The 21,519-nt window shown below is 36.1% G+C and overlaps 1 protein-coding gene across 6 annotated transcripts in view; it reads left to right on the top strand.

Moving 5' to 3' along the window:
* Nipbl (NIPBL, cohesin loading factor) overlaps window positions 1–21,519 on the top strand; it is a 188,166-nt gene that overhangs the window by 23,804 nt on the left and 142,843 nt on the right. The window lies entirely within an intron of this gene.

Below are 21,519 nucleotides of genomic sequence, written 5' to 3'. Positions count from 1 at the left end.
GTGAAGGGGGGGGTGTAGTGGGGGGTATGCCAGGAGGGAATGCTGAAGTGAGGAAGACTTCCCGTCTTGAGAAAGCAGTTTGGTGTTGGGGGCGGGGGCGTGTAAAGGGTTGGGTAAAGGCGTCACTAAAAAAAAAGAAAAAGAAAAACTGTTTTAAAGGCTCTGTGATTATCTGTTCAACTTTTATTTGAACTGTATGTCAAGAGATGAACTTATTTCCATGAAAGATAATGGGAAAAGAGTTCTTCTTGCTTAGTTTTCATAAACAGAAGCAACTTTATTTACAGGGTTATAAGTTACAAGGAGTCTTACGCAGACGTGTGGATCAGTCTAGTAGATATTAGTGTATTTTTTTCTTAAGTCTTTGGAATTAGGTTACAGTTAGTCCTTTCTTTATTATTTGAGTTCTACATATTTTGTAGTTTGTAAGTAATGTTCAGTTAGTGGTGCTTTCATAAGATAATGTAAACAGTTCTTGAGAGTAATTTGAAAATATTTCTGCTTTGCTCAGTTTAATTTAAATAGATTGTTTTTAAAAGGGAAAACTCAGTCCTTGAACTTTTTGGATAATTTAGTTGGAGAGAACAATTTGTTTCATGAAAGATTGCAGGTGTCAGTCTGTTGGATGTCACCTGTATTGGTTGAGAGACTCACCAGTGAAAATCTTTTGCTGCACTTCCTCCCTTTAATACAGTGAAAAGGTACAACCACTAAACATTCCAGTAATTTAATAATTCTAGTTACAGTATTTGGAGAAATATTCTTAATATACCTAATGTGTCCCTAGTGTGTCTAACTTCAATCCTGTAGTGTAGTGTGTAGTGTGCAGTTACCAATAACTTGGGAAAAATAGTTTTAATGTAAGTAATGAGACTCTAGTAAATCAAAGTTAAAATTAAATACATAATAACTTTTTAACATTTTTAAGAAGTATATTGGGATGCTTTCTAAAGCCATCACCCATCTGTTTACTAAAGATATTTGAATGTACTTTGAACCTGTGCTAGAAATTATTTTATTGCTGCCTACATTTAAAAAGAAAAGGAGTGGTGTATGTGAAAAAAAAGATTGAGGTTGTTCAGTAGAGATGAAAAGTGAAGATTTTTACTATGGCAGTAAACAACTTTGATTTTGCTAGTGATTGTCATTAAAATTTTAAAATATGAGCAGAACTATACCAGTTGGTATGTGAAAGTTTCTTTATTTCAAACAGACTACTGAACTAAAAAATACACTTTAAAGCTTTCCTATTAATTTCTTATTTAATTATCTATACTAATCTATCGGAGTACCATAAAAACATCTGACATGGCTGTATAAGATTTTGATATAGTCTATTCTATTTTTACTTTCTCAGGATAAGACATAACAAAATTAACAACTAACTTTGTGTTTTAGTGTTAACTCTATTACTTATTAAGAAAAGCATAATTTGAAAATATTTCTAAAATTTTAAACTATTATTTCACTTTTATATTGACTCATTGGGAGATCTGGGGTAAATCCCTTTGAGAGAAATGTAGTTTAATTCTGTTTATCAAGGTACTGACTAGGTACTTTTATAGAATCCTTATAATAAATTTTAACCTTGAAGATGCTTATTTTAATGTTCTAACCATACTCTTTGCTTTGGTGGTAAATTTATGTTCTTCAAGACTTTAGAGCTCATTTTAAAATTCATTATTTTCAATAATTATCTTTTATAATAATATTTTATGGTTTTAGAATTTTCAATTGGCCTGAATCCATTTATAAATATTATGTTTATATGAAAGAAATAATTGGGATTTTTTTTAATAGAAAACTTCACACTCAGAGATCAAGTGAGATATATATATATGTGTATATATATGTATACATGTATATGTATATATATATAGAGAGAGAGAGAGAGAGAGAGTGAGTGAGTGAGTGTTAAAGGGGTTTTCTGATAGTTAATACTTTATCTTTGTATCAGATTATGTTTCTCTAAGAAATGTCTGCACTTTGCTCTTCAAACCATGTATTTCTTAGTAGTAATACTATACCTTTTTTTTAAATCTTAAAAAGAGAGGTTATCCATCCTTCCCCACCCCCCCATAGTTATATTTTTCTGGTGAGAGCTTAGTAGTTTGATATATATTGGCGTGTGTTCAAACTACTGATTTTATTTTTCTGTGTACCTATTAAGTGACTATTTTTGTTGTAAATGATATGTAACATTTTCTGAGTTGTTTGCTTTTTAATTCCTTTAGTGGGAATCTTAGTGTTTCTACTTAATTTTTACAGCAACTTCAAAAAACCCATTTCTGTCCAATTAAAGCCATCGTTCTAATTTTAAAGGATATTTCATATGATTAGAATATTTTTCCCTAGTAAGTTAATTAATAAAAGTGATTTTAGATATTTGTATTGTATACAGCCTTGTTTTTGTAGAAATCTGGAGTTAATTTTAATGAATTGAGTTTTATGAGACTAGATTATCATTTTTAAAGCCCAAAGTGGTATTTTAGAAAGGTTATTTAATAGTAAGAGTATTGTCAACTAAGGTTTTTCCCTATAAGGTTTTGATTGCCTATCATTTGCCGGGAATTGTGCTAAGTATGTCCCCCATATTATTTAATTCTAGGACGTACATGAAGTAGAAGCAGCTATCCACAGTTTACAGATAAAGAAACTGAGCCTAGGAATATGTAGAATCCATCATAGTTATATAGTACACAAATAATTAATTAGCCTGGCATACATTTGTTTTTAAAAACTCAAGGTTCTGCATCTTTAGTTTTGTATAAAATTCATGCATTCCTTTGATTTCTCAATTGGCGCTGGCGCAGCCTTCATAAACTCTATTGTCAAAGTAGTCATGTGTGTCATGCTGGGGAGGTAGGATTTATGTCCTATACAAAGGGTGTTTTGAAATCAAATTTTAGCAACCTTTTTAATTTTAAGTGGTCTGCATTTTTTACTTCTCTTAAGTGTGTGTGTGTGTGTGTGTGTGTGTGTGTGTGTGTGCATGCACGCATGCGCGCAGTTATCATAGTATCTATTTTCAGTAGGAAAAAAATAACTGTAAGTTTATTTCATTCTTAAAATGCAAATGAACAACTAAAAAAGATAAAGGTATAAATTAATGTGACTAACTTTTTTAATACCAGCATTATGTAGTTGTCATATGTTGATCCTTTCAGAATATCCACTTGACTGAGTACTTGTTCAAGAGCTGTTGCCATTACATAATTTTGGGGGAATTTTGTCTTGTCTTGTTTTAGGCAGGGTCTCATTATTTAACTGGGAACTCACAGAGATCTTTGCCTCTGACTGCTAGGACTAAAGATGTGCATCACCATGGCCAGCAGGATCCAGCGAAGCATTTGAAATAGCAATTTTTCCCCTCCCCCCTCTTTTCTCTACCCTACTTTCTTTTTCATTTTCCTTTTCAAGATAGTGTCTCACTGTGCAGCCCTGCCTGAGACTCCCTGTGTTGTCCAAGCTGATCTTCCTGCCTCTGCCTCCCCAGTGTTGGAATAAAGGCATGCACCGCCACACCCAGCTTTGAAATAGTCCATTTAAAATAAACACATTATGGTGAATTTTTATTTTCAGAAGGTGGATTTGAGTTAAATATAGAAGTAACACTAAATTTTAGTCCTTTTCAGTCGTGTTACACCTTTTGATAGGTAATACTTGGTTGTTTTGTTCTGGGTTTTTGTTGTTGAGTGGTTGTGGGTTGGGGGATTGACAGGAGCCCTGGCCTCACTGTGTACTCTTGGCAGGTCCAGAACATGCTAGGTAGACCAGGCTGGCTTGGATCCTCTTGTTTTTCCCCTGAGTGCTGGGATCATAGGTTTGCTCCAGCACACCTGGTAGTACATAGTAGTATTGAATAGATTTCTTGTGCCAGCAACACTACTGGAGTCTTTACAATTAATTTTACCTACTCTTTGAGGTTGGCATATTGTAAACTTATAGGATGATTAAGTAACTAGCTCAAGGACACAGAGCAAAGTGTGAAAAGTAGAGAAAGTATTACAGGGCTGGTACTTTATCCACAGTACTTTATCAACTCTACTGCGTGCCATGATTTCCATGATTTTACACCTGCCCAGATAGTCAGTGAAGCCATGTCTGCAAACAGAACAGAATAAAATAAAACTAAAAAATAAAATAAATAAAAATAAAATAGAATAGAATAAAAATAAACAGAAGCTTATCATATTTAAAAACTTGTTCTGGGTAGTAAATCCAGTGAGTGTTAAGAGGATTCCAACTCAGGTCTAGTTCTAAAATACCTCTATTCTTTACATTCTTCTCTCTTGCCTCTTCAGAGTTTATAATTTTTTTATCTGTATGGGTGTTTGCCTGCATGTGCATCTGTGTATTATGTGCATTCCTGGTTCCCACAGAAGAAGGTTTTGGATTCCCTGGAACTGAAAACAGCTTTTTGTGGGCTGCTATGTGGGTGCTGGAAATCAAACATGGGTTCTGTAGAAGAGCAGCTGGCCCTCTTAATCATTGAGCCATCTCTCCAGCCTGAAATTTTATACTGGAATTTTTCATGAAAAGTGTAGGCTTGGTTATAAAGTAGAGTATTTTTTTCTTCTAAAGTTTGTAAAGAGAACCTTAAAATAATTTGAGCATATAGTGTTTGGGATCTGATCCAGGGCCCCATCATACTCAGTGTATGCTCTTATCACTAAGCTCTATCCCCAGCCTCCTCAAAAGAGAGGAGTTAGGTTTGGATAAGCTATAGCTTACTTATTACTAGATTATAGTCTTCTATAATACTTGGTTACTATATTTTATATATATTTGTATATATGAATTCAAATAGGATGATATATAAACCATATATTTAAAATATATGCATAAAATAGCTCTTAAAATCTCAGAGCTATTTTATTTTTGTGACTTTATTGTACTGTTTAATTACTTTATGAAAATACTGAGCATCAGAATTTTGCCCTGAATGCACTAAATTTTTAAAAATAATTATGTAGGTAAATTGGCTTTGCCATCTAACTTGTGTCAAACATATCATTTAACTTGGATACATTAAACGCTAAAGTTATCTTTTATTTATATTTGCCTTTTGTCAGAAAGGAAACACCTGGGACATACAGAAATTAATTTATTAAAACTTTTATTTATTTTTACTTAACTGAGAAAATCTAAAGCCATGACAAAACTTGAAATAGCAGATTCATTTTTGATATTTTTTTTAAGTTTTGTTGTCTTCTTCAGTCCAAAAAATTATGCTCTTATACAGGTGAAATCATACTTGTTTATATGTGGAGTATTTTTTTAATGCATATTGTTCTAGAAACTTTAGCAGTTTCTGAATTAGTATTAAAAGTCAGAGCATGGTTTATATTAAAATCTTAAGCTTTATGGTTGGTATTTATGGTATTTGTTATTTTCACAACTAATAATGCCCTTGAAGTTAATCCTAACAAATATATTGCTGTTATCCAGCACTGCTACTTGGAAACACTCTAAGAATTATAAAGCAGGGCTCCTTAAACTTTTCAACTCATGGTCCTTTCTTTGCCCAAGAAATTACTATGTGGCCCTGGGGTACATAGGTATGTAAATCAAGCATTTACTGATAATAAATTGTAAACATTGGGGCTGGAGAGATCTAAAAGAGCTTTGGCTGCTCCTCTAGAGACTTCGAATTGGATTCCCAGCATCCAACCATCATCTGTAACTCTAGTCCCAGGAGATCCAATACCCTCTTTTAGCCTATATGGGCGCGTCAAGCATGTGGTACCAGACATAAATGCAATAAAATAAAAATAAATAATTAAAAATAAATTATAAACGAGATTTATTTTAAAACAATTCTTTAGCGTACATACTATTTTCCCACTCATTAAAGACTAAAGCAAATTTGCATGCTAACGTGATATATATGCTTGCTTTTTGCCATTTGTTTGTTACAGGAAAGATTAAATCTTGGCTGCAGATGTAATATAATATCTTCAGGTTTATATTTTTGTTTTAAAGACAAGGTCTCACTATGTAACCCTGGTTGACCCAGAATTCTCTATGTAAACTTGACCAGCCTCAAACTCAAATAGATCTCCTTGCCTCTGCCTCCTTAGTGCTGGTATTAAAGGAGTAGTATATATCACCACACACAGCCCTCTTCAGCTTTTTTAGAGTTGATCAATATTTAGATTCAGTAATCATACGTGCTAAGAGCACCACTTGATAAATCTGTAGTACAGAATGGTAGAAATATGTTTAGGGTCAGTTGTTGGAAATTTGTTCCTAGTATCAAGCCAAGACTCATACAATGACTAGTTAACAAAACAGCAATTTAGATGGTACTGTTTAAAATCTTAACATTCTAATTATGTTAGACTGCAGTCAAAGATAGACAAACTTAATACTTACAAACTGAGGAGTGTGCTATGAAAATATTAGAAGTTTTTATTTTCCATGGACAAACTATTATGTTTCTATACCACAGAAAACTTTAATGTATACTCAAAACACTGCAATTTATAGAGTATATTATTCTGGAGCTGTGGGAAAGGTGTGTTAAGTTCAGAATCAAGGCTGCAATGAAGTGGAGTGTAGCCGCACAGTGAGCACTGTAGGAGACACCTCTGATGTCATCTACGTGTGGCTTTGAATTCATTCTTGGTTGTTACATGTACAGAAACCTTTTATTATCGCTAAATTGTCACAGCACCCACATTCAGTTACCTGACTCCTAGAGTCCCCAAAGAGCCACAGTTGAAGCTACTTAAAACATTCTTTTACATGTCTTTTTTTTTTTTTTTGTTCTTTTTTTTCGGAGCTGGGGACCGAACCCAGGGCCTTGCGCTTCCTAGGTAAGCGCTCTACCACTGAGCTAAATCCCCAGCCCATACATGTCTTTTATGATGGTATTGTGCTTTGCCAACTTCAGCTAAAGAAGTTGATCATCTGGAATAGGATATATATGGAGTTTAGTTTTTTCTTGGTAATGGCCAAATTGAAATTTGACGTGGGTTACATTAGGTATAGCTCATTATTACTAGCAGTTCTGTTCTGTCCCTTTTGAAATATAGCAAGCCTAAAAGCTGCAGTGTCCCACAGCCTCGCTCAGGTTATCCCATATGACATGTAGGATGTGGATATTTATGACATATCCATATATGACATCAGTGTTTTACTTAACTCTGCTAACACATTCATTCTCTACCTGAGTGAAAGTTTTACATAGCATGTAGAATATAGGTACAGAAAAATTCAGACTATTGCTGATAGAAAATCATTGACATTATCCATGGAAATGCTTGTCTGATGTCCCCACTTGTCTAGACATGTATTGCTTTCCAAAATGTTGGGTCAGTGGGTGCTTTTTGTGAGAAATAAGGCATTTATGAGCATTTCCTTGATCATTTATTACATTTGATATCATTGGTACAATTATAGCATACCTGTAGAGAAAACAATTTGTCTCTGTGTCCATTCACTGTATGGTGTGCGGCCTTCCTGTGCCTGTCTCTGTGTCCATTCACTGTATGGTATGCGGCCTTCCTGTGCCTGTCTCTGTGTCCATTCACTGTATGGTGTGCGGCCTTCCTGTGCCTGTCTCTGTCTCCATTCACTGTATGGTGTGCGGCCTTCCTATGCCTGTCTCTGTGTCCATTCACTGTATGGTGTGCAACCTTCCTGTGCCTGTCTCTGTGTCCATTCACTGTATGGTGTGCAACCTTCCTGTGCCTGTCTCTGTGTCCGTTCACTGTATGGTGTGCAGTCTTCCTGTGCCTGTCTCTTTCTCCATTCACTGTATGGTGTGCAGCCTTCCTGTGCCTGTCTCTGTGTCCATTCACTGTATGGTGTGCAGCCTTCCTGTTTCAGGCACTTGATAAAGCTTTGTTGGATTGTTTAGTTGGCATTGAGCTGTGTCTTTGCTTCTGTGCTCTCTTCTTCCTTTTTTCTTTTTCATTTTCTCTTTCCCTTTAATCACTAAATTACTAAAATAGAGTTCTTGCCATGTATAGTTCCTAAAGATCTGGTTCTACATCTATGACCAGCCATGACAAGTTTTAGTTTAGTAAGTTTCAAAATACTGTTTTCTTGGCTACAGGTCTTGCCTCTGAGATCAGAGCCTTTTTGTTTATGTGCATTCCTGGCACTACATGCACAATACAACTTGCATATAAAAGTGAATCAAATAAAAATTACAGAATTTTTTCAGCTGAGGGACTATGTAGTATAAGAAACATTTTTCCCCTGTTGGTTCTGGTCCTTTGGACTATATAGTTGGGAATGATATAGTAGAGTTTATTAAAATAAAGTAGTTATCTCATTATTTGTTTTAATCTTAACATGGTTTTAAAGTTTTCTTTGCTAACCTCCAACTATTATATTTAGGGGAGATTAGGTTTTGATGAGAAGTATATCACTACATATAAAAATGGTGTTCAACTGAAGTTGTGATTTGACAGATGGATTAAAAAATTAAATTAGACTTATTGAGATAATTTGTCATAAAAGTCGCTCTTGGGTTCAGTTGTTTTGACATACATTAAATCTTGTTACCTACCATTGCTAAGGGCAGAGTATTACCATTATTCTGAAAAGTATTCTGGTGTCCCTTTGTAAACAGTTTCCTAACTCCATCCCAGCCCTTAGCAATAGTCTGATTTTGTTTTTATAGTGTTGACCTTTTCTAAAATATGTAAATGGAATCATATGGTGTATAAAACATTTGCATGTCTTGTTTCTTTTACTTAGAAAGCTTTCGGGATACATTCATGTCATTTATGTGTATCAGTAGTTTGTTGTGACTGAATGTTGAAGTTATGTTGAATGTACTTTGATATTTTACTTATGAAAGAGTATTATCAAAGTAATACTTTTTTTTTCTTTTTTTCGGAGCTGGGGACCGAACCCAGGGCCTTGCGCTCGCTAGGCAAGTGCTCTACCGCTGAGCTAAATCCCCAACCCCCAAAGTAATACTTTTAAACAGTGTAGTTATTGTTCTAGAGCCTAGCAGTAGCTTTATTATTGAATATTGTACTTGTCCATTACCTCCTCAAATCCAGTATAATTGACATTATTAAATGCCATTTATTTACATTAGTTCATGCTGTTAGATTAAATGCCTTACCAAATAGGTGAAGTAGACATTACTCTTCCTCATATAAGGAAAATAATTATCATCATGTATTTTAAACCTTTAGCATGTAGATGGCCTAGTAACTAAGTAAAAATTGGATTTACTTTTTTGTTTGTTTTTAAAAGATTTTTATTTTATGTATTTGTTTTGTGTTTGCTTGCATGCATTTGCACCATTATGTATGCCTGATACAAGTGGAGTCTCGAAGAGGGATCCCTTGGAACCGAAGTTACAGACAGCTGTGACCTACCATATAGATGCTGGGAATTGAAAGCAGGTCCTTTATAAGAGCAGCACTGGTCTTAACCCCTGAGCCATCTTTCCAGCTATTTGGTTGGTTTTGAGACAGGGTTGTTTCTGACTGACTCAGTATCTAACCTGTGCCAACCTCAAACCTGAAACAATCCTGCCTCATCTCCCAAATGCTAGAATTGCAGGCCTCACACCCCACACCTGATAATTGAACATTTATAAATGTGTACTAAGAATAAAGCATATGTTACAGGGAGAACATTTATAGGCTTCCTGTAAAGATTAAAGTTGGAGAATCAGTGCTGTTTACTAAAAATGGAGGCCGATAATGATACAAGCTGTTCTCCGTGCAGTTCATTTGACCTCCCCACCCCAGCTTGGTTTTGAAATAGCTTCCTCTTTGGGGTTTGGGAATCCTCTTGTTACTTCTCTGTATCTTTCTCTTCTCATTAAAAAAAGAGATTTATTTTTACTTATGTGCGGATATGTATGGATCTGTACATGTGCTTGCAGTGTTCACAGAGGCCAGAAAGGAGCTGGAGTCATAGGCAGTTGTGAGTCATCAGTTTGGGATGCTGGGACCCAAACTCAGGTCCTCTACAGAAAGATCAATTGTTCTTAACTGCTGAGTCATGTCTGTAGTTTCTGACATTCTACCCCGACCCCCAACCCCCATCTCCCAACCCCACCAGTTTTAGTCTCTCTTTCTCATTCTGAGTGCATGTGTGTGTGTGTGTGTGTGTGTGTGTGTGTGTGTGTGTGTGTCTCAGAAACAGACACACTGACTGACTGACTGACTGACTGACTGACTGACTGACTGACTAGTTTAGGCTGATTTTGAACACAGACCCTCCTGTTCCAGGCCCCCCAGTAGATGGACTTGCAGGTTTATACCTCTGTTCAGAGTGCTTTTGGAATATGCCCAAAATGTTCTTAGGACTGAAAAGATGGCATGGTCACAATTCCTACATACTGATTACTCACAAATTTATTTCTTGATTCTGTCCATTCTGATTGGGGTGCGATGTAACCTCAAAGTAAGTTAACTTCTATTTCTCTAATGGCCAGTGATATAGAATACTTTAAAGTGTTTATTAACAATCCATAATTCTTTTGTGGAGTCTCTTCAGATCTATAGCCCACTTTTTATTTTTTTTTTGTTCCAATATGCTTTTTTAAAAGACAAATTGATAGGTTTCAGGCTAAAATGATCTACATGATCTGTCTGTGCATATTAGGAATTAGAAAGTATTGGTGGGGAAAGAGGAAGTATTTCTTATATTTTTAAATCTGATTACTCATGGTTCCTAGTATATGTCAATGTTCATTGTACTGCCTTCTGTCTTCAGATGTAGGAGTCTCAAAACTGGAATGTAAAATGGCTTAATTATAAGCTTATGGCTATTCTAGGGTAAACTTTAGTGCCTGGATCTCTAATATGTTGACTAGAAGTTTAGCTATGTTGCCTATAGTAATTATATACTTTAAAATAGTCTAATGTTTTTATTTAAAGATATTTACATAATTTTAGTAGAATAGTAGTTCAGCAACTCTCCATCCCCTTGGTTTTCTTAAAAGTCTGTAGAATTTTGGTATGTTAGATAAGACTGTCATAAGCTTGGTGCTTAAAATTCTAAAAAAAATATTAAAGTTGAAGATGTATCAAGGTCTTTGTTTTTCATCTTAAAAGAAATTTGAAAGTTCCTTATGCTATTTGAAAAAATGTGGAATTTTATAGATTAAAAATTTATTTTTCCTAATAGATTATTCAATACCAACAGTTATATTATAACTATATTTTATGTTCACAATAAATATAATACATATTGTTTTACGAACATATTATAAAGACTTCCTTAGTTTTCTATGTTGTCAATAGTATTTCAGATGCTACCTGTTAATTTGTTGGTAGACGAGCCAGAAGGTTTCATTCCACTATTGAATATTTTATTTGCTTCTATTTTTTTCTTTTTAAATGTTGAGGCAGAGGTGAGGGGATGGTCCCCCTTTTCAAGGCTTTATTCATTAGAATAGAATCCTGTAAACACAAAGCCAAAGATCTTTATGGCTCTTAACAGTTTGCCCTGCCATAATTGATTTTCCTTGATGTTGTGATTCATAAAGAAAATTAATTTTGTTTTTCATGTGGAATGCCCTGATTCTATTAAGATTATTTTTAGGTCATTTAAATCCTCTCTCCCCAATATTGTGGCTGTTTTCAATATTTAAACTTTTGAGGTAAAAATCATGGTTTTTCAAAGTATACATATTATTTGGAGATATGCAGTGACATTTGTGTAAGATCTAATCTAGTTACTATCCAAGGAGCATGTAGGCCAGTTGTTAATCCAAACTCATTTCTTCTATAAACTGTCTTAAGTTTATAGAGTCTATGGACTAGTCAAGACAAAGTAAAAAAAAAAAAAATTGGATTAAAAAGTGGAAGTGCTGATTGTTAAAGAACATTTCTGATTTTTTAAAAAGGGATAATCAATCTTTTATCTGCCTAAAATAGTAAAGAAAGCCAGAACTGTAATGTAGTGAACACAAAAGTCACTTTCTAGGTAAGACCTATTACTAATTGTATTTTTATTTAATGTATACACGTACACATGTGTTTGGGCACACATGCGCTAAAGCATGTGTATGTGATCAACTTGGAGGAATTCATTCTCTCCTTCAATATGTGGGTCCCAGGTCTTTAATTTAGGTTGTCAGGCTTGATGATCTTACCAAGCCATGTTACTTAGTCTTAATTTTTGCAATACAAAATATTTGGTGTGGTATGTACATGGCTTTGATCTAGTTTCCATTCTTCTGATCATCAAACATTGAGTTTATCTTCTGTTTCAACTCAGAAACAATAGGCGTAGTGAGTAGTTTCTTCTACCCTGCTTTAAGCTCCTGGCCTACTGTGCTACTAACCATGCTAGCTTATTTTTAATATGCTTCTTAGCTCAATGGCCAGGCACATCTAAGCCTCCTGCTGCTAACATGTCCACACCTTCATTCCCAGCTCAGCACCTCTAAATCTGCCCTCTGCTTAGTTGCCCAGGTACCTTTTCCTTGCTCAGCACCCTAAATCTGCCCTCAACTTAGTTGCTACTAGTCTCCCTCTTGCTACCCCAGGCCCAATCTGGAAAGTAGCCAATGGCCACTCCACTGAGATCTCATCTGGCTGGTGGCTCTCTCTCCCTGCCAAGCACAAGGAATCCTCTTCCCTCCAGCAGCTACTAGCCTGCCTGTGGGAACCTGGAAGCCCTGCCTCTTCCACCTAGCCGTTGGTCGCTAGCATCTTTATTGATCAATCAAGAACTAATTGGGGAACAGGACCTTCTGTGTTCACATGTAGATTCCCAATCAAAGCATCAGAACCACTCCCTACAGCAGGCATTGGAAATGGTGAAATAACAGCCTTCAGCCTGCCTACATACCAAGATCATACAGTCTAACAATAAAGCTTATAGATGGGTAAATGATCATGTTGTAGGTGCTGGAGTGTTGTGATGGAGATGAACAGAGAGAGTGCGGGGCGAGGGGAGAAGAGTGTTAAAAAATTAATTTATATGAGTATGATAGGACAAAGCCAGAAAAACCTTTCTAGGAGAGATGCCATGTAAACCATAGGCTTTAGTCAGATTTGTGAGCCTGGAGCAAACACTAGACTTTGGAAACTGTGGATGGCATAGGCCTAAAAAAGTGGTGCCAAAAAGATTTAGCCACAGAAAGGGGCAGTACACAGATGGTGAAAATGTGTCTACCTAGAGCCACAGGGATAACTCAGCGAGTAAAGTGCTTGCTGTGCTAGCATGAGGACCTAAGTTCACATTCTCAACATATACTTTAAAGCCAGCAGCAGTGGAATGTGTTTATTACCTCATCACTGACAGGGCAGAGACAGGTGGATCCTGACCTGGAAGTTCACTGACCAACCAGTTTAGCTGAATCAACAAGCTCCAGGTATTTGAGAAACCCTGCCTTAAAAACTAAGGTGATAAGGGAACCTCAGGCCTCCCCGTGCATGCATGGATGAAGTGCCCTGCATACGCCACATGCACACATACATTGCTATGGATAGTGTACTTTACACTAAAGGTAACAGGGGATTGGGAAATTATTTGGTCACCAATTATAGTTTTTACTCTTTAAATCTTGGTTAGTAGTGAGTAGGATGTCGTGGAGGCCAGTAAGAGTTAATGTTCAGTTAAGGCACTGAGAATGTAGCAGTATTAAGGCATTCAGTGATTATATGTAGGCACAGTGAGTAATGGAGAATAAAGGCAGTTAAAGTCTTCTTAATTTCCAAGTTTCATAAACATGGACATTGGAGTTTGAGATACAAGTCCAATCAGTTTTGGCTGTCTGAATAAACACTGTAGTTTATCAAAGGGTGCATCACTTTACACATTTTGGAGGGAATGGATTTTGAAAAATTTAGTGGCTTAGCCAAATATGGGTACAAATGGTTATTTGAAAATTATTTTGAAGGCCAACCTGGAAGATCTTCTAGTCTTCATATAATGTTAAAAACATTATAGTAGGTGTGTGTGTGTCTTTGTACAATCTTGTATGGTTTACATTACAAAAAGATAAGGGTACTATATTTTTATAATGCTTAATTTCCCAGTATATTGACTGTATTGCCATTTACTTAGCATAGTAACACACTTTCAGGCATCCTTAGCATATTTGTCTACCTAGCATAATCTCAAAACTGGCCCTTCCTTTTTTACTAAATCATACATAGTGAGATATTATAATGAGAACTGTTACTTAGTTCATAAAGGGTGTCTTTTTTTCTTATTCATACTGAATGACAATTATTAATAATCAATATGATCAGCAAAAAGAAAAGGATGATAGAATGAGATTAATATACAGTTTCCCTTTTTATAATGAGAGAAAAGGCACATTTTAAAAGTTTCAGGCAATTTAATTTGAAAAGCGTTTGGAACACTTTCTGGTGTTTAGTCTGTAACATCCAACTACAAATTAAAAATAAATTACTATGTTGCAATTTACATTTAAAAACAAGTCCAAGAAAGCGATTTTCATAAACAGGGACTTCCCCCTTCTTTCAACATAGGATAAAATATTATCTCACAGGTGAGAGCAAGGCAGAGTCAGAGGGGCAAGGTGAATGAACAGGAAAGCGAGTCTCTGAACACAAGAAACTTCCGTGGTACCTGGAGTAAACTGTCCTTTAATAAACCATGATTTTGCTGTCTGTACAAAATAGTTCACGATTCTCCTTACTTGGATAAGGCAAAAATGGAGGAGGTATAAGGGGTGTTTTAATCACTGTTCTATGGCTGTGAAGAGACACTGTGACCAAGGCAACTCTTATAAAAGAAAGTATTTAATTGGGGACTTGCTTACAGTTTCAGAGGCTTAGTCCATTACCATCATGGCGGGGAACATGGCAGCAGGCAGGTGCAGTAGCTGAGAGTGCCTCCTGATCCATAGGGGGGTGTGAGGGGGGGTATGAATGAGTGAATTTGGGTCTGGCTTTTGAGTCCTTGATACACACACCCACATCCCCCATCCCTCCAGGGCCACTTCCTCCAGATAGGTCACGCCTCCTAATCCTTCCTCAAATAGTGCTACTCCTTGAAGACTAAGCATTCAAATCTGTGAACCTATAGAGGCCTTTCTTATTCAAACTACCACAAGGGGATTCTCTTTATAATTAAAATGCCAGTAGATTTTTAAAAGTCTTAAACATAGAAATAATTATAAAGCAATCAAACTGATTTATCAGAAATAATTGATTTTAACCTGACTCTAATTTTTAAAAAAATCTTGTCTGAATATGTACCATACATGGGTGCACTCCTGCAGAGGCCAGAAGAGAGTCAGATTCCCTGGGACTGTTGCAAGCCACATGATACAGGTGATACTAGTGACAGAAGGGAAAGATGTATTTACTTTTGAAAAATAAAGAGAACTGCTTGATTCTTAGGCCATTAAATTGAGGGAGAAGTTAAAGTAACAGGTACTTTGGGTGCAATTGCGGAGTAGAGGGGGCTTGTGAAAAAAAATGTAACAAACATGAAAACAGGTGTGTACAGAATAAAATTGGAACTGATGTATTCCTAAGACTATCATATATTTTAAAAGAATGTTCTAAATACTCAAGTGTTTTTCACCTATTAGATATACACTAATTAAAAGTACTCTGGCTGCATAGAAGCATGCTGTATACACACTTAGACTAATTCCTTAGCAAATATTTGCCCTTTTGATTAGTTGTCAGCAAACTTTCTAAATGATACTTTAAATAAAACATTGTCGCATATGTTTTCAAACAGAAATGTGCTAATTTGTGACACTTAAATAGATTATTAGAGGGCTAGAGAGATGGCTCAGGGGCCAAGAGCACTGACTGCTCTTGCAGAGGACCTGAGTTCAATTCCCAGCAACCACATGGTGGCTCACAAACGTCTGTAATGGGATGCAATGCCCTCTTCTGGTGGGTTTCACAAGAGCAATGGTGTAAATAAATCTTTAAAAAAAATAGATTATTAGATAGAAAAGTATTTGATGAGAATCGATTAAATCCTCCAGTGTCTTTAATCCTGGTACTCAAGGCAGAGGCAGATGAATCAGAGGGTTTAAGGCCATCCTAGTCAATAAAATGAGGTATAGGCCAACTGAAAATACATGTTGAGACCCTGCCTTAAAACAAAAGTAATGAAATGAACTTAAATTACTCTAGTATTGGGTAAATACTCCTTTGCAACACAGCTTAGCTGTTATGCCTTAGATTGAGTATCCTAAGTAATAACTACTTACATGAGGTTTGATTTGACTCATGCCGTATATATGCGCCTTTCTGTAGTCTCAGAAATGGATAGCTGTGTCCACTACATTTGATAACTCATTTTGTAAATTTGTGGCTTATAATTTTTAATTAAAACGTTTACATCCTGGTTTTTCCATCTATCCAAGTCCTTCCTTCTATTAGGACTTTTTGGGTTTGTGTGATCTTTTGTTTTCTAGTTATTTAACTAGTTGCGTAAGTTGTTGGCTTCTCACTTTTGGGTTGTCAGTGGTGTCACCTGCGTATGCACACGTAAAGGCAAGAGGTTGTCTTTGGATAGCTTCTTTGATTTTCTTTTTACTTTATTTTTTGAGGCTATGTCTCAAATCAGTGTCTCTCACTAAACCTAGACACACACCCATTTTGGCTAGACCGGCTAACCAGCAGAGCCTCTGAGATCCAACCTTTTGTACCTCTCTATCTCGCTTTTGATCTACAGTGTACCAGTTACCACAACTGGGTTTTACTTGTACTATAGGAGTTAAACTCAGCTCCTCATGCTTACACAGAATACACTTTATGGACTGAGTCATCCCCCCAACCTGTCACAGTTTTTAAAATAAATCATACAAAGTAAGATTAATTACAATTAGTGTACAAGGACTGTTGTGGTTCTTGTGTTTTGTCTAAATCAAACTCCTAGCAAGTGTTTTGTTTGCTTGTTTGTTTGTTTCTAATATAGCTTATCTGGACAATACCTAATATCTTACAAACTGTAAAATTCATTCTTGTAAAGTATACAGATTCAGTGGTTTCTAGCATACAGTAGTTGTTCCTTACCCAGGAAGGATCTGTTTCAAGAACCTCAGTCTAAAATCATAGATAGTACTCAGCTCTATAGATGTCGTTTTTTTCCTACGTGTACATACCTATTGTAATGCCTAATTTGCAGATGAGGCACAATAAACCATTAATAGGTACACAGAACAATTATAGCAAACTGTAATAAAAGTTATGTAAATGTCTCTTTCAAAATAATATTCTATCATACTGTTGACTCATGATGATAAAAATCTCTCATTTTGTAGTTAGTTAGTTAGTTAGTTAGTTAGTTAGTTAGTTAGTTAGTTTTGAGTAGAACAGTCTGTCCTCAAACTCACAGAGATCTGCCTGCCTCTGCCTTCTGAGTGCTGGAATTACAGATAAGTGCCACCAAAGCTGTCAAAGAGCTGTTTCTTAAAGGACACGTTAATGTTGTGTCTCTTCTGTGTACTTGAATTGCTAATATCTTTAAGTTTTGTTTTAGGGGGGCCATTGTTAAGAAAAATATTGCTGATTTGAACAGAAACACTGAGTTAACTCACACTTGATCTGGTAAGAAAGACAGCTTCTAAGTAACTAATATCATTTAGAATGTAGTATATCCCATATAAATACATAGGATAAAAGAATGATCCTTCTTCCTCATGGGACAGGAACACAGATTAGAATGTTATACTTAGAATAATAACACATCATTTAAAGTGTATGAATTATTTGTACAATGATCCATTTAATCATGTCCGATTGCAGTTGACTACATGTAATCAAAACTGAGGAAAATGAAACCACAGATTAAGGGAGATGAGTGTATTCACAAGATGGGCACCCATCATGACCCTACTCCAGAGCGTTTCCATCGCTCCAGAAGTTTCACACCTGCTGTCAGTCATCCTGATTTCTCTTGTCCCAAGCCTTGGCAGCCTCCAGTCTACCTCTGTTGCTTATAGTTTGGAAGCTTTTCCATTATGTCATCCATATTACAGGAGATGTGAGAACTACGTTCCTTTCTTATGTTTTATTTGTGTGTTCGTGTGTGTGTACTGTGTGCACATGAGTATGGGTGCCTATGCCTATACACGCATGTATACGACAGAGAAGAATACTGATAGTCCTGCTCTATCACTCTGACTTATTCTCTTAAGACAACGTCTCTCACTGAACCTTAAACTAGGCTGTCTGGCAGTCAGCAGTCCTCCTGTTTTTACCCCAACAGAACTTAAGTTACAGACTATGTAACTTGTGGCTAGTTGTCCCCAGATGTTCACATGAGTGCTAGGGATTTGAACTCATGCTGATGCTTGCTCAGCAAGTACTCTTTCTTAACACCAAGCCATCTCATCTCCCCAGCTCAAGATGGCTTTCGTTTATATAGCTGAAAAGTATTGTATAGTATGAATATGTCACATTTTACTAGAGAGTGAATCCCTACTTAGACAAAAATGAACATTTACGTCATTTTTGCTTTCTGGATGATACATATAATATGGATATAAAATTTACATGCACATTTATGAATATATGTATATGTGTACACCTCAGTTTTCCTGGGTACCTATATGAAAGTGGGACTTTTAGTTGTGTAATAGCAATGTTCTGCTCTTTGAGAAACTGTCTTCCAGTGTAGTTGCACCATGCATCGTTTTCATTGGATTCTAATTTGCTTACAGTTTTGCCAGTACTTATTTTTAAAAAATACTTTTACATTTAGTCAGTGTGTGTGTGTGTGTGTGTGTGTGTGTGGTGTGTGTGTGTGTGTGTGTGGTGTGTGTGTGTGTGTGTGTGTGTGTGTCAGAGGAGTGGTTGTCACAGCACACATGTGGAAAACAGCTTGCAAAAGCTGGTCGTCTCTCTCCATCACTCATGTGGATTATAGAGATTGAACTGGAGTCGTCAGGCTTGGGCACAAGTGCCTTTACCTGCCAGCCTTCTCTGGTACTGGTTATCTGACCCTGCCCATCCTGGATAAGACTCCTCATCTGTGAAGAGTTTCTCACATTCTGTCCCTTTGGTTGCTTGTGATTTGGTTGCCATATCTAGGAAAGCGTTGGTACTCCTAGACCATGAAGAGTTACTACTCCTGTTCTGGCGCTTACGTTTAAGTCACTGGCCATTCCCTGGCTCTTTTATTTAAGTCGCTGATTCATTTTATTTTATCTCTCCCCCACCCTCCATATAGCATGAGTTAGACCGAACTATACTTTATTTCATAAAAACATAACAAATAAATAGATAACTGCCAGGCTAGCAAAGAGCCTGGTGGGTACAGTGAGACACAGAGCCAAAGAATCTGAGTTTAATCCCCAAGACCACGTAGTAGAACGAGAGCCAACTCTTATAAGACTTTTCTGATCCACAGACATATATTATGGCACACATAAGCTCAAATATAAGCAAATAAAATTAAATTAAAATGCAATTGATTTTTTTTTTTTAAAGTTAGTAAAAGATAGTTAGGGCTGGCACATACCTTATGGTAGAGTCATTTCCTAGCATTCCTAAAGATCCAGTTGAACATATATCTGAGAATTTATTTTGGACTTAGTTTTGATACTTTGACCTAAGTGTCTGTCCTTATGGATGTCTTTTCTATTTCTAGGAATTAGGAGGTCAAATCAGTTTTTACAAACATGCAGCTGTGGTTTGGTCTCGGATTGTCATCTGTGGATGTGTTGTAGGACGAGTGCCATCTTTCCAGTGGGACATCTCCCAGCACTGAGCACAGGGAGAACTGAGCACAGGGAGAAGGGAATGGTGCTCTTTTTTAAGCTGTAATTTCTTTGAACTTTTTTTCAGTTTTCTATTGGAAATGTGTTGTGCTTCTTTGCCTGCCAGCAGTAGTTATGAGACAGTTTTCTTATTTGCCCACTCCTACTCCTTTGTGACCTGAACAAACTTGTGACATATGAAGAGGAGACTAGACGGTGTGGGCAAGGAGCTATACCCACTTAGTTATGTCAACATGTCCGTTCACTGCTATTTGAATACATCAGAACTCTAGTATTTAAAAGCAATGTTTGTTGCCTTTAATAAGCCATGTCAAGTGTTTATTGCAGGAATTGATAAATCAAAATAGATGTCTGACTAGCAGTTAGGGAAATAAAGAGTAAAACTCTGGCTAGCCTATAATAAATTCTTTTGATCAAGGATTAAATAAGATGAAAAATCCTTACTCAAAGTCTATGAGCAAGACTTCACTCCTTGTTTGATCTTATAAGGCATTCCCCACAACCCCTACCCTAAAGCCTCTGAGTATGCAGATGAAGCAGCTTCCAAAACCCCTGTCCTGGCCAATTATACACAGCCACACAAACTTTGCCCCACAGACCCTGACCACCTCCTAGGGGCATAAATACCCCTTTCTCTCACCTCACTATACTGAACCAGTTCTCTGTACCTGTTTCTGGGTGTGTGTATTTTTGCCCGTACACTTATCCCTGATTGCACAGTAAACTTCTATCCAACCCAGTCAGGTGAGCATGGACCTTACTACCCTAAGGGGGGCAAGCAGACAAGGGCTGGCATCCTAGAACTTGTTGTTGCTTTACAGTTACTGCTTCTCCGTGACCTTTAATGAGTTCATGCCAAAGTTGGTTATATTAAATATAATACTGTTTGGATTCTCAAGCCACATTAAGTAAAATTTAATGCAGGGTTTAAAGTTGAAGTTTGATTTTATTTAGAAAATGTTCAGATATAGGATTTACCCATTATTTTTAATGCTGGTGAATTAGTCATGATTTCAAGTGTTATTAATCTTCTCTTTGAGAAGTGGGCATTTGAAACTCAAGAGTCAAGATTTATAAGCAGAACCAAATAACTTGTTAAAAGAAGTTCTAGGAGATCCATTTTGTAGTTTTAAGAAATAGCTAAAAGCTAAAAAGGTTAACTCTAGTTGTTTTCTCTGTGTTGATCGTTTCTATATACTTTAAATCTCTCTTGCATAAAAATGTAATATAATTGTATTAGGGTTACATTGTATACATTGTATAAGGTTAATTGTTGTGGGTTTTTTAATTGAATCTTGATGAAAATTTTATACTTTGCCATACCTATCTTTGAGAGTCTCATATTTGGTACAAGCCAATGTTAATTATTGAATTTGGTTTGTTGAATATTTGAATGGTAGAATTTCATAGAAAATTTAGCTAAAAGAAATTCCTAAAACTTTGAGAGTCATGGTCCTATAAAAATGAATTTTTAGGGGCTAACAAGGTGTCTAAGCGTGTGAGTTTTCTGAGTTAGCCTGGTGACCTGGAACCATTTACAGGTAGAAGAACAAACTCCCAACAGTTGTTCTCTGACCTCCACATGCATGCCATGATATGTGTATGCCCTACCAGCACATAATACACGTACCAAAAATACCATAATAATAGTGGTAAATAAATCAAAGCGGTTTTTAAAAAATAAATTAATAAAATTTTTTAAATAAACCTACTTAAAAATTAAGTAAGTTTAAAATAATTGATAATGGACTGGCTCCAAAGCATTGTTTCTAAATCTTGTAATAGAGGCTCCCCTGACTTTTTTCCAGCTTTAAACATTAATCATCCTTCTGTAATTACACACTTACTCATTTCAG

This window comes from Rattus norvegicus, chromosome 2 (assembly GCF_036323735.1).
Source record: "Rattus norvegicus strain BN/NHsdMcwi chromosome 2, GRCr8, whole genome shotgun sequence".
In the NCBI taxonomy this organism is placed as follows: Eukaryota; Metazoa; Chordata; class Mammalia; order Rodentia; family Muridae; genus Rattus; species Rattus norvegicus.
This window is presented reverse-complemented; position numbering and strand designations above follow the sequence as displayed.